Raw genomic sequence first — 13,079 nt, 5'->3', positions numbered from 1 at the left:
GAAACACACCAATGAACACAGAGAATAAGTTAAAAATATGAATTGTCTCCTTTAAGTACTGGTGAGCAGCTTTTTTTTTTTTTTTTGTGCAGAAACCTGTCTTGACCTATTACTGAGAGAAGTGAGATATAGACAGATGATTGGCTATACAGCATCTACCCTGTATGGACCACTCAGACCCAAGGCTGTGAGTTGAACACATGCTTGTAAAATATTTACTAATTCTCACTGCTTAAGTCTATTCCAAGGCACCTTCATTAGCCTTTGAGTACATTAAAAATGTAAAACGTCCCAAACTAAAATTATTTAGCATAACTTGAATTTAAAAATGCAAGGCGTGGAATGAACAGTGTTAGAGATATTTATAAGTGAATATAAGTCATATTACAGAGAACCTGACATGTGCTTTAATCCCGTGTTGCCCAAACAGAGTGTGTTTCTTTCAAAACATTACTTCATGATAGCATATTGCTGCTATCAATTAGAAACAGACTGCTGATTTTTACAGCATGGAGTATACATCAAAGAGGTGTGCATCTTCATGGAGCACCTGCAGTGAGGTAAAGTGAGCTTATGCAATGGCAACCAGAGAGTGATAATTTTTGGTGATGAGCATTTCCGTAGAAGGGTTGGTGTGTGAGTGCAGAGGTCTGGAAATTCCAATAGATGGTGCTGTAGCTTGGCTCTTCCATGTGATCCAAAGATCTATGTTTAAGGATTGTTTCCTGGCTTGGAGCTGTGGGAAGGTGGCTTAGCCTTTTAGGTGGGGACCCTATGGGATATATGTAAGTCATTGGCGTATGCCCTAGAATGGGGTTATTGGACTCTGATCTCATTTTTTCTTTCATTCCCTGGCCATGAAGTCAATGGTTCTTTTTTGTTGTTTTTCTCTACCCATGTTCCTATTGTGATATGCCACCTCTCACCACTGGCCTAAGCCTGAAACCTTAGTAATTGACAAGGTTAACCACTTCTGTTTAAAAGTTTAAAAGTTGAGTGTCTCAGTATTTTTTATTGTAATTGAAATCAGGCAGACAAGGTAGTCTTATGATTGTAGAAGGTTTGGATCAATGAGCTTTATTTGGAAAGGAAACGATGAACATGGAGTCTATGTAAACTGGTATCCACGGAGCAAAGGGCAAGCTGGTGACCTGGGAAAATTCCAGTTTCCCTGGAGAGTGCATTCGCTAACAGTGGGAATCCTTTCAGATGGCACCAGCTGCTAGAACAAAGCCGAGGGATCACTAGTTCACTTCCGGCTAGAGCAATTTAGGAGCAGATACTGTGTGGGTTAAAGGGGTACTGGGGCTCAAGGAGACAAGAATAAACGTTAACTCCAAGAGATTCTTTCTGCTCTGATTTAGAAACCAAGTATGAAAGCCAAACTTCTACCTACGAAAGTTCCCATGTTAACACAAGTAAAAACAAGGTTGATTTATTTCTCTGAGTTCAAAGACAGTTACACAGAGTTTCTCTTATTAATATCAAAGCAGTGATCGGATTCTGAATTATTCAAGGACTATGAAAGCAGAAGTCTCCAGTGTGTGATGCTCTTACTGTAATAGCAAGTTCAACAGGCAGCAGCTTCTGTGAAGCTCTCTCCCCCAAACCTCCAGCTTACTAACCTATTCCAGTCACTTAGCTGGTCTCTGAAACACATTGGAAGTTGTCACCCCAAATTTTTGGATTCAATAGACAGCAACCCCTAGCTTTTGAGATTAAAAATAGAGACTCACCTCTATGTTACAAGCCTTACAATTTTCTTGAAACTTCTCTGAGAGGTTCTTCCCACAACTCAGCTGCTATGAGAAGGGTGTCATTACATGGTCTCTGGTGGCTCTGAGCTTTCTATTTCATGATTTTTTGGGCTTGCATGGCATGTTTTGCATGCTCTCTTTTTTTCATAGGAAAAATCCCGGAAATATAATAAATTCCATTATATCTGTCTGAAATGCGGCAGGTATGAAATTGCAGGTGCAGCACAGTTGTCATGAAGCTTTGTCGTGGTGGAGGTGATTACTTATGTTCCTGTCCCTAGAGACTTTAAGCAGAGTATGAGCCTTTCATTAGATGTCTCCTATCGTTTTGTCACTAGACAGTGCTACCTATCTGTATCTTCCCATTCTGACCTGTTAAGAATGCTCCTCAGTCACTCCATTTCCTTCATCTCTTTTTTCTCATTCTTCCTTTCCCTCCCTAATACTTTTTACTTCTTTATTCTGAGAAGATCAGTTTTGTCTTTGTTTTATTGATCTAGTATAGACTGGTGCTTTCCAAACCGTACTTTACAGCATTTCATGGAGCTTTCATCCATTCAGGTTGGCGAGCATCAAACAAACAAATCCCCAAACATAGACCGTGGGCTTGTGACTGTAAATATTTATTTCTCACAGTTCCTAAGGGTAGGAAAAAAAATCAAAGATCAAGGTTCCAGTAGATTCAGTGCAGGGAAAGGACCTGCCTCCATTACAGACTGACACCTTGTTATGTTCTTACATGTCACATGGGGGCTGGGAGATTCATTTTTTTGTTCTCAAAACACTATCTTATGGATTGATTTTCTTCCACATACCTTACCAACAAATCTAATCGTACTGAGGTATTATGTGTTAACACATACATTTTAACGACACAAAACATTCAGTATATTATATTTGATTTGAAATGATGATTTGCAAAATTTGAAATAGAATAAAATGAAAAATATCTAAGTTTAATTGTAGTAGATAGACTTTTGAAGTAGATTCCACTCTGTTATGAAATATATTACTTTCAATGATTATGTTAAAATATATTTATACTGCCACAGACCACGTGATGCAAGTGGTCTTTCTATAGACACAAGTTCTATCAAGACATTTTCCTAAACAAAAAAATAATATTTTATTATCTGTAGAATTCCAATAATCAAATCTTCCACCATTGCTGTTGGCGGATGGAGTGTCAAAGGTTCCATACTCTTTCCTCAATGAGAAGTCTCAATGCCCCATTGAGGACATCTCTCTGGGCAACAACCTTCATTTAGATGCATGTTGAGCTTTGGTTAGGAAAGAAATCCAAGCTGAGTCGTTAGTATTCACAGTGCCACTTACTACCAAACACTTTAAAGAGATTGAAATGTGGTCTAGAAGACTAAGGGGGAAAGAGCTGGCTTTCCAGTTGAAGTTTCTTTATCTACAGTGTAGGTGTCAGTATCTCACCTCCTTCCTGCCTCCTATGCTGCCTGCTGAGAAGAAGCAGGTGAGCCTGAGCCTGTAGTGGGAAGGTCAGTAGCTGAACCAAAAGAAGGAATATTAATGGTGAGTAGTTGAACCAAAACATTAACAGAATGGTTTTTCTTCTTACATTTCTCTTATCCTACACCAAGAATTTCTATTTAAAATGACAAGATTTTGAAAATGGTAATTTTGTCTACTTCAATTCCTATATCAAAATTCCTACATACTTAATGTTAATTCTCAATAACATTACAAACTTAAAGACATAAAAGTGATTACAGAAATAATTCATATAGTACACATAGGTGTTATGGAAAGGAATCATCATCTGTAACATTCACAAAAATCTGTATTTTCTTTGCTGAGAGAGACTGATTGATTGGCTCTCAATGCTCCAGCGGAAGAGGCCAGGTTCTCAGATCCATGATGCTATAAAATGTCTTTATGCCCCAATGTTTTGATACACAGAGAAAATCAGTTCTTTGCAGAACTATCCAGGACAGAGAAAGTTGGTTCTAACAGGAGCAAATTACTTAGAGGATAGTCTCTCGGCAGAGTAGCTCTAAACAGTAAATTGTCTACATCCATTTGCAAAATACACCGAGCGACCAACAACAGCATGGCATTTATATGAAAATCCACGATGCTAATGCAAGCTAAGGAAGGAGAGTATTGACCAAGATGGATCATATTTTAGAGCCTGTTCCATTTACTGTGTGTCTGTGGTTATTTTCAATTCACTGTCTCAAAAACTTTATGAAAGTTTGATTATAAACAGTTTCTGTCTGTAAGCAACTCCATTTATAGTAAATACTATTCTAATACATAACAATAGAGGTGTCTGCCTTAGACGGATGATAAGGAACTTCTGGTGTCAGCAGTAACAACAAAGCTATTTTTCAATTACTGGAGTGCAAGGCAGCATTTATTCCTTTTTATGTCTCTGGAAAGAGCACCATATGTCATTTTCTCCCTTTGGGGGAAGTGGATGCTGTGACTGAAACACACTTGGTCATTTTACGAGGCTACAAAGAGCAAATTGTACGTCGTTTTTCCTATGCTGTCTTTACCTAGTCTTCTCACTTTGGGTTAAAATGTAGTTGTGTGTGCAAAAATTGTATTCAGGAGAAAACACTTCAGCAGATAACAATGCCAAATGCCTTTAAATCCACAAGTTGCATATGGATGGAAGTAAAAAGAACTAAATTCCTTAAGATGGGACTTCTTAGGTAAGCAAATGAAAGATGAAATACTTGCACCTATCTCCAGGGAGTTTATTTTGTTTCTCTACATATTCCAAAACCTGTACATGTGCAGATTTCTTAAATAAAATGGCACAATATTTGCACATTACCTAAGCTTACAATTTATGTACTTTAAATAGGTTCTATGTGACTTGTGAAGCCCAAAATAAAATGTAAATGTGTGCATAGTTGTCATATTTCATGGTTTAAGGGCTAATGGTGAAGAAAAACCTTTACACAGGGTCAGTGCAGACATCGTTTTCCGTCTATCTCTGTTTTCTAGCTGGTTGAATCCAGATGTAGAAGTTACAGATGTGGAAGGCCAGCTGTGTTGTCTTATATTGAATGAACCTTTGAGACTGGAATAGGCTTAGAATCAAAAGCCTACTAAGGTAGAGCTTTCTTTTACTTCATGTAGAGAAGAGCAACTGGACTTTGGACAGATGTATGTGATTAATTTGATAGGTCAGTCTCTGGGATGATTCCCACCATGAACTTGTTCTCTTTTGGAGGGTTGCTTTTTACTGCATATTAGCAGTGGTAGTATTGTGAAAGAAAATGGAGAATAAAAACTCTGGAGACAATGAGAAGGGCTGTGGTTGCTAGGGGTTAGGGAAAGAAAGGGATGAAGAGACAAAGCACAGAGGGCTTAGAGTGAGGAAAGTAGTGCACATGACCCCCGAAAAGACAATACGTGCCATTGTTCATCTATTCAAACCCATGGAATATTAGGGCAAGTCCTGTAAATGATGCACTTTAGGCAATAATGATGAGCGAACACTATAGTAGTAATACTTGAAATCCTGGCCTAGGGCTTCTTCTCTGCTTTAGCTCATTTATGTTCCCAGATGAAAGACACACACAGGGTTTACATTTTTAACATGCCTTCGGCAGCACCACAGCCAGGTAGTTGCCTACCGACCATGTTGTTAGACTCTACCTTCTTATAAGTAACCCCAAATTATCACTTACTATTTACTATGTTCCATCTGGGCTGCACTGAACTCCCTCTGGGCCATGTTCTCTTAGCCCTTGGCTCATGGTGGCTATCCTCCGTCCTGCTCATTCTTCCTTTATTTCAAGATGGCTTCTATCTGCTCCTTCCCTTCTCATGGTCCTCTTTCTTCTCCAAGTCCATGAAAACTCAATCTCACCTACCCAGCTATTGGCTGTGAGCATTTTTATTCACCAACCAGAATTAACTTGAGGGCAGGGTCTCTCCAGGTCCCGGGGCCCTGCACTTAGCATTACAATAGACAGTAAAAGACAAAACCTCAACAGAAGGTAGGTTCACTAACTGTCACAAATGTGCACCTCAGTGTGAGGCTGATAGTAAGGGCAGTGGTGTGGTGAGGGAAAAGCAGGGGGATAAATGGAAGTAGAACTTTCTGCTCAGCTGTTTGGTGATCCTAAAACTATTCTAAAAGTGACTAATTGAAAAAAAAAAAAACTATTGGGAGGGGGATGAAAAAAGGCTAACCTCTGGTGTGTAGGGGTGGCTCTGAGTAAGAGTGTTTGCTGCAGAAGTGTGAGGGTTTGACTTCAAAGCCCCATCCATAGAAAAGCCAAAAGTGGTTATACACTCTTAGCTGTAACCTAGAACTTGGAGTGGGGAGAGGGACTAGAGGATTCCTAGGGCTTGCTGTTTGCCAGCCTAGTTTCAGGGTCAGTGGGAGACCCTGCCCTGAGGGAGTAAGCAGAGTATGGTTAAACAGACTATTGCATCTCCTGCTGGGGTTTCAGCATTGGTATGCAAATGTGTACATGCATTGTATACACACCACACACCGCTTCTATGGTAGTTTGAATATGCTTGGCCTATGAGAAGTGGCACTGTTAGGAGGTGTGGCCTCATTGGATGAGGTGTGACCTTATTAGAGAAAGAATGTCATTGTGGAGGTGGGACTCTGAGGTCTCATGATATGCTCAAGTCTGGCCAATGGAATCAGAGCCTCCTCCAGGCTGTCTGTGGAAGACAGTCCCCTTCTGCAGCCTGAGAATCAAGATATAGAACTATTGGCATCTTCAGTACCATTTCTGCCTGCATGGTGCCATGCTTCCTATCATGATGATAATGGACTGAAGCTCTAAAACTGTAAGCCAGCCCCAATTAAATGTTATCCTTTATAAGAGTTGCATTAATCTTGGTGTCTCTTCACAGCAATGAAACCCTGACTAAGACATCTTCTCTCACAAAACAGACAGACAAGCAAGAAGCTCTTCATTTCTATGATTTAAATTTATGCATTCTTAAAATTGCCTACACTTAAACTTCTTAAATCGTTTGTTTTCTAGGGTTACATTCTAATAGCCTTGATCTTCTAAGAATCTTAATGGGTTTGTCTCCCAATTTCATAGCTTCAAGTCTAAGGTCTTACCTGTTTGAAGTCCTCAATGTCTGGCCATGAAACACCACTAGAGGGAGAGGCTTGAATTCATCCTTAATAGGCACAAAGGTAAATGTGATCAGAGTCTAAAGAAGCTGCAACAAAATCCCATGTAGCCCATAACATAATACAGCAAACAATAACATTTCTGGGACAGTGTAGAGGTTCAGGATACTAAGAAAACAGTTCACCTAAGATTCCTGTTGTTCATATAAATATGTTGCTATATTCATATGAATATAGCCCTAAATAAGAGTAGAGCCGTATCCTAGCCTCAAATTTCATCCTTGACAAATCTTTCAGACATGAAATCTAATGAATAAATTTAAAGTATCATATAAAAGGCATAAAATTGTCAAAAACTAAGAAAGAAAAAAGCAGAGACTAGACACAAGATAAGCTGAGTTTGAAGTACCCATGGTAAGTGTTTTGAGAATATTTGAAAAGAATGAAGACAATGAGAAAATATACAGGAAACTATACTTCAGAAATAAGCTTAGACAAATGTGCTAGAGAAATCAGAAGTTTTGGAACTGAAATCCAATGAAAGAAGTTTAAGGAATTTACAGTACTAACTTGGCAAATGGATACAGGAGAAAGCATGAATGAATCTGTAAATATATTAATAGAAGTTAACCATTGATGACTGTAGACTTAGATTTTTCAAAACTTACCTTAATTAGGGTTCTTAAAAGCTTTAACCTCTTTTCTAGCCACTGACAGTGGTAGCAGAAAAATATGCTTAATGGCACAAGGGGAATGCAGTCCTGTTTAGATGTACTTTTGGGGGGCGATTCAATTTTTGCTATCAGGATATTAGCAATCCAGTACAAAACATCAAACACAAATCAGTAGCCAAAGTCCAGGGAAATTAGAAATTCCTGAGCTTAAACCAGTAGCCATGTCTTGATCAAGAAGAAAGTGCAAGGCTCAGCCAAATAGGCATGAGATGAGTTCAAGGAAAGAAGAAGCAGTAGCCAGAATGCCACAAAAAGATCTTTAGTGCATTTCTCTCGACAAAGTCATGACAAAGGAAGATCAGTGAAGATCAGCAAAGTGTTGCAAGTTGAACTAATGCAAGAACATCCTCTCACTCCCTGTGGGGTTATATCTATATTCTTTCTAAACATCATGTACCCTCTTAAACATCTGCTTCAGCAAAACATCACATGCCTTTTCACAAGACAGCTTCCAGAAAAACACTGTGTCTGTTCTCAGCAAAAAAAATCCTCTCATGTGTCTGCTTCAGCAAAATATCCTCTCATAAGACAGGTTCCAGAAAATTTCATGTGCCACAACTGAATCTCTAAAGAAACCAGAAATTTCCACTTCAGGTGACCCAGTGAAAAGCAGAATGCAGATAGGGAAAGCATTTCTTGGCAAGAGGGAGTATGTGACACTAAGGCAGGTGTGTAATTGGAGTTCTAGAAAGAGTGGAGATAGAGGGTGGACAGAAGGTTGGAAGAAACATTTGCCAAAACGCCCTTATTTGATCAAAACTAAAAACCAAAGATAACCAAGCTAAATGAATTGAAGTGTGGTGAATACCATGGACAACCGATGTAGACACATCAGAGCAACATATTCTTCGAGACCAACTTCAAAAAACCCAAATGCGATTTTTAAAGTGTTAAAAGCAGACTTTTCTTCACAAATTGACAAGAAAATGATAGCAGAACTCTTCTTATAAACAGAGAAGGCCAGCATACCCTAGTACCACACATTTGGTAAAAAACAATTATCAACTTAGAGTACTTTACCCGATCAAAGCCCAAATTACCTTTAAAAATGAGAAATATCTGGTTTTGCTTCAAATTTATAATTCTTTACCTCAGACTCCCTAGATCCTCCAAGCCTCTAGGATTGTGTGTTTGACCATAGGCAGATTAAGGAAGACATTAAAGAAAAACAAAAACACAAAACAAAAACAAAAACAAGACAGCTATTTTTAAATTTATTCTCTGAAAGTTTAACCAATATATTTTGATCATACTTACACTGAGCCCCTCCCCTGAACCTCTTCTGGATCCACCTCCACTTCCCTGTTCTTTTGAAAATCAAAGCTGTTGGCTACAATTTTTGCTGTTCATTTAACAATGAAAATCAAACCATTTTATGCATAGTCACAAATTGCAAGAAATGCTTAGTGTGTGTGTGTGTGTGTGTGTGTGTGTGTGTGTGTGTGTGTGCATGGCACAGGATGTAACCAGAATATGTAGAAAGAAATGAAAACACAGAAAATAAACATGTTTTAGCTAACTAAGATACATGCTTTTATTTTGTTTTTATTTAGTGTTAGAAGTCAGAAAAATCAGACCCAGAATCCCATACACCTAGTTAGAAGAAATATCTAAACATAATTTTAATATGTAGTTCATAAAGTATTACTTAAAGACTATTATTTAAATAAAAATAACATCAGGGTTTTTTTTTTATATAGATCAGAAGATCAGGAAATGGGATTTTAATGTTGAAATGTTTTTATATGCTGATAAATTAACACAGTTTGAAGACAGACCATGAAAATCCAAGTTCTTACTGTTAATGCAATATGAAAAAGACGAGTTTAGAATAATTCCTGTGATGCCAGGTTAGAGCAAGACAGACCAGTGTGAACTCATGATAGTGTACTTATATTTAGCTAGGTAGTTGCCGAATGTATATGCATATATGTGGAGGGCATTCTGCTTATCCTCTGGCCACCTGGGCACTGCAGGTAGGCCAGGTCAGAGCAGGCAGGGCAAAGTCTGGAACAGACGAGTCCACAGTCTGCATTTCCTTTGGGCTGTGAGAGCATTGTTGCATTCTAGACCAGAAGGAGAAGCAGGGATGAATGCTATGCTTTCAAGGTATCCTCTTAGGATGTCTAGATGTAGCAGGTATACCACCCAAAGCAAAAATCAGGAATGGGTGTCTTGTGGGCCATGATTCCCCTATGGTATCAGACTGCATGCCAGGCCAGAAGGGGAAAGCAGAGCCCAGAATAGGCAGGATTCTAGTAAGGTTGCAAGTGAGTGCAGAGTGCAGGAAGGGCAGGAGAGGAGGAGGCCTTCTTTGGGAGTATGACAGCTTGACCAGTTTAGGTGAAGGGCTCACCCGAGGTGGTCTCTCATCAAACTGCTCTGTGAGAAGTCCATGCTTATTCATATTGCTTTATTAGGAGTGGATTTGGGTGCATATGCTTTATTGGGAGGTAAACCAGGGATTATATAATTTTGAGGAAGGGCATGAGAATATCCAGGAAGGGTATTCTGATTGGGTTATTGGCTGAAGGCTAAGGCTATATATATATCTCATTACCATGGAGAACTCCAGTTTATGTGCTGTGTGACTGAGTGCCTGTGGTCCTCACAGTTGGTGGTCATGGTTCTGTGTTTCAGAGCAGGGAGGGGGCAGCTCCACTCCTGCCTTCTCAGATCTCTGAGATTCCCAGGGTTTGAGCATGCCTCACTTCACCATTTCTTATAGCTCTATGGTGGCACAATCCATGTACCACACATACACGCATGCACACATGCACACACACACAAGCACATATGTGTCCACAACGGGGTTCTTTCAGTAGCAGTAAAAATCCTCAACATTCACAACTCCATTCTGGAAATCTTTAAACTTCATTTTCACTAACAGAAATCAGATTTCTTTGGCTAGCTAAACAAATTCTTGCATCTCAATAATATAAAGATCAACAACCTAAACATGGGCAGCAGGCACTCAGCCAATAGAATATACAGATGGCAAATAAACATATGAAAGAATGATTAACACTGTTAGCCATTAGGAAAATACAAATTAAACCCAAAATGAGAGGCTGCATAACATAAAGAAACTGTCAATATTAAACTCTAGAGTGAATGTCAATCAAATGTAACCTTCACAGACTGATGCAAGGTTATAAAACTGGAAATAATTAGATTGTTTTTATACAAGTGCATTTACCCTGAGCTCCCTCATATAACACTCCAGGAGAGATAGAAACACACCCCCACAAACTCTTATAGGACTAGCTATCTCTACTTCATTCTTTTTTTTTTTTTTTTTTTTTTTTTGGTTTTTTTAGACAGGGTTTCTCTGTATAGCCCTGGCTGTCCTGGAACTCACTTTGTAGACCAGGCTGGCCTNGAACTCAGAAATCTGCCTGCCTCTGCCTCCCGAGTGCTGGGATTAAAGGCATGTGCCACCACGCCCGGCTCTCTACTTCATTCTTAAGAGCTCTAAGCAAATACTACTCAATAACAGAGAGAAATAACCTATAGATGCACCTGGCAATATGCACAGATTTAAAACACAAAGGCAACTGGAGAAGGTTAAGTACTGCAGAGTATGTGTGTGTGATCTGGAATAGGATGCTCTAAAGCAGGTGTACACACCAATTGTTGCAAAATGAAATTTGTCTGGTTGTCATCTGTCTTGGAAGGAGTGACCAGAAAGAGGCATGGGAGTCTGAGAAGTTAGAAATGTCCAATTTTTATATGTGTTGATATGTGTACATATATGTATATAATGTATACATTGTATATATATATATATATATATATATATATATATATATATATATATATATAATCAAAATGCACCAAAGCCTACACATAAAAATCTGTGTATTTAGTTACATAGAACAAATTAAGCAGATAGAAATGCAGCAGTAGGCACAGACATTTAGAGACCTTAACAACTTATCTATTACTATGTGTTGTATAATTTTCTAGGTGTTGAGATTATACAAATGGAGAAAACTGGAAAGGTATGTGTCATAATGAAGCTTATATTCTAGTGGCTGAAGACAAGCAGTGCAAGCATCAGTAGGTATGTACACATTGTTGGAACACACTGCCTGACCCTGAGGATCAGCTGTGACAGTTCATACATGCTTTTGAATCAGTATGCTCCACGGTGTGTTTTTAAAATCTTCTATTTCACTTCACATCCCTTTATGATGTTTCTCAGGTTACTCTTAAACCAAAATAAGTGTATCTCAGCTTTTTACTCAATACATGTTTTTAAATAAAGAAATCAGGCCAACACTTTTATAAAGACATACCCAGTCTGGAATGATGGAGTGAGGAAAAAGACTGTTTAATATAAAGTAGTATAAAGGGCCTCCCTGATCATTGACATTAGGAGAAGACAAAGTTTAAGAGTGGATTCACATTTGAAAATTGTCACCAATTAGATGGCATTTGAATCCATAGGACTTGATGATGTTGAGAGAGTAGATATAGAGAAAAAAGGTGGCTGTGAATAGAACCCTAAGGACACCATTTTAAGAGGCTGGGGCATTTCAGAGCACAAAGAATAAAAGATTAATAGAAGCAGCCTGAGTAGAAGAACATTGAGAGAGAATGGTGTTCTAGCAGGCAGTCCTAGGCATGTCTTAATAGCAAATATCAGTAATAAACCTTGCCAAATGTTGCTTATGGGACAAAAAAGGCAAAGACTGAAATGGGCCAATGGTCTTTGAATTAATTGAGGTTATTACTCATGACTCTGACCAGAGTTGATTCGATGTGCTGGGAAATAAAATACTCATTCATAGTAAGATTAAAAGTCAAGGAGAGAATTGAGTAGAAAAAAATATAAGGAGGAATGAACATTTAATTGTAAATGCATCTAAATGCATATACACTGAAAGCTGCTTACAACTTCATAAAGGAAAATGGAATATGTTATGAGGATCTTCTCTGTAATGTAGTTCTCAGAAATGAGGCAATACCTGGAAGGAAATTATGATTTATTTCCAGTAAAGGCAGGTATTATAGTATGTGCATCAGCTGACAGGAATGAGAGTAGTGAACAGAAGGAGTGAAGCCTGCAGGAGAGATGGAGACCAGCAGCCAACAGCTCATAAGCAAGAGGGATTAGCATCCAGTCATTCAAATGGAGACACTGATCTAGATCAAGATAGGAACCTTTACTCACCAGTGCCATAAGTAAAAAGAAGGAAGGTGTATGGTCTGTCTATCTATCTATCTATCTATCTATCTATCTATCTATCTATCTATCTATCTATCTATCTATCTATCTATGTATCTACTATCCATCTGCTTGTAGAGATTAATGCCAAGGATGGAATAGAGGGCCTCATGCATATTAGTGGAGAACTCTATTACCAAATTTCACATTCTAGATTTCCTTTAACTCTTTTTCTTTTCTTTTCTTTTCTTTTCTTTTCTTTTCTTTTCTTTTCTTTTCTTTTCTTTTCTTTTCTTTTCTTTTCTTTTCTTTTCTTT

The sequence above is a fragment of the Mus pahari genome, chromosome 3 (genome assembly GCF_900095145.1).
Source record: "Mus pahari chromosome 3, PAHARI_EIJ_v1.1, whole genome shotgun sequence".
NCBI lineage: Eukaryota > Metazoa > Chordata > Mammalia > Rodentia > Muridae > Mus > Mus pahari.
Note: the sequence above shows the minus strand (reverse complement) of the source record.